This window comes from Aegilops tauschii, chromosome 6, assembly GCF_002575655.3.
Source record: "Aegilops tauschii subsp. strangulata cultivar AL8/78 chromosome 6, Aet v6.0, whole genome shotgun sequence".
Classification (NCBI taxonomy): Eukaryota; Viridiplantae; Streptophyta; class Magnoliopsida; order Poales; family Poaceae; genus Aegilops; species Aegilops tauschii.
Genome location: NC_053040.3, coordinates 195,204,675 through 195,206,445, shown reverse-complemented (window position 1 = coordinate 195,206,445; position 1,771 = coordinate 195,204,675).

Genomic DNA, 1,771 nt, shown 5'->3' with positions numbered 1-1,771 from the left:
AGCAGACGACAAAGAGCTGGCAGATGGCAAATTAGCTGATTCCAGTAGTGTAGGGTCAAATGGTGAAGAAATTTTCGTTAGTTTAGTATATGGCCAAGTAGAGGTGGCTGCTAGATACTCCCAACAGGATTGTAAATTAGACCGCCTGTTGGACGGTATAGAGGAGGAAGTTTTTAAGTCCTAAGTGACTATGTATTTTCCTTCTAGCTGGATTGTAAAACGATTGTCATGGCCGACCTTTTCGCCTCGATCTCTCGGCCCGAAGGTGCGGAGTGTTTCCGAATACCTGAGTGGCAAAATAAGCCGGGGTATGCATGGAAACCAGGCGTAGGGGTCATAGGTGCTTGAACAGACAAGTTGTATCCGGCTAGTTATGATAATAAAAATTGTAAGAAACATCTTTTAGAGAGAATAGTTCCGTTAAGGGTTCCTTTCCCTGGGTGTGCATGCATTTATGTGCATGTCCAAACTGTGATGAAAAAATCACAGTGTGTATAACTTCTGGGGGTTAATAATGGAACGAGTGCAAAAACATCTTTAGTTCACCGACCAAATATTCCCTTAAGAATGCTAGCTTTCGGCTTCACCCAGTCTGAGGTACACATCCGGATGACCCGGCAGTAACAATTGCAGAGGTGCTCCCTTTATGCCCTAGCTGAACTAACGGGAATGTAGGGCATAAGCACAGGAGCCAGGCAACCCAGCTTGGCCAAAACTTAAGTCATATCGATGCATATAATGGCAAAGAAAAGGTACATATGGGAGAAAACGCATATGTGATGAGCTTTATGCTTGGAAAATAGAAATAGCAAGCTTCTGTCCAAGAAGTCCCCAGGTATGATAGACGTACATACTTGAGGATGTATGCGTCGGGGGTGCACGGTCTAACCGCACGAAAGCCTTTAAGGCTAAGGAGAAAAAACGAAAAGAGAGAAAAAAATGATGAAAACAATAAGAGGAAGGAGACGAACAAAGAGTTCGGCGCTAGGGATAGAATCTTCGGAGTCTGGCCGCGTTCCAGGGGTTCGGCTCTAGTCGATTGTCTGACGCATCACGCAAGCGGTACACCCCTCCGGTGAGAACTTCGTCGATGATGAAGGGGCCCTCCCACTTGGGCGTGAGTTTGTCCTTTTTCTTCTCCGGCAGGCGTAGAACGAGTTCACCGATGTTGTAAGTTTTGGCCCGCACTTCTCTGCTTTGATACCTGCGAGCCTGCTGTTGATAAAATGCGGAACGAGCTTTTGCGACGTTGCGCTCCTCCTCCAGGGCATCTAAGCTGTCCTGCCGATCGAGCTCGGCCTCTCTCTCTTCATACATGCGCACTCGAGGTGAGTCATGAATAATGTCGCAGGGTAGTACTGCCCCTGCGTGGTACACCATGAAAAAAGGTGTGTATCCGGTAGTGCGATTGGGAGTGGTCCGCAGCCCCCAGAGTATGGAGTCGAGCTCCTCAACCCAGTGCTTGTCTGATTCCTTCAAAGACCACACTAGTCTAGGCTTAATGCCGCTCATAATAAGACCATTGGCTCATTCGACTTGGCCGTTTGTCTGTGGATGATAGACAGAGGCGTAATCGAGCTTGATGCCCAGATTAGCGCACCAGGTTTTCACTTCGTCGGCTGTGAAATTGGAGTCGTTATCAGTGATGATGTTGTGCGAAACAACATAACGGTGTACGACGCCGGATATAAAGTCTATTACTGGTCCAGACTCGGCCGTTTTAACTGGTTTGGCCTCTATCCACTTGGTAAATTTATCCACCATGACTAGC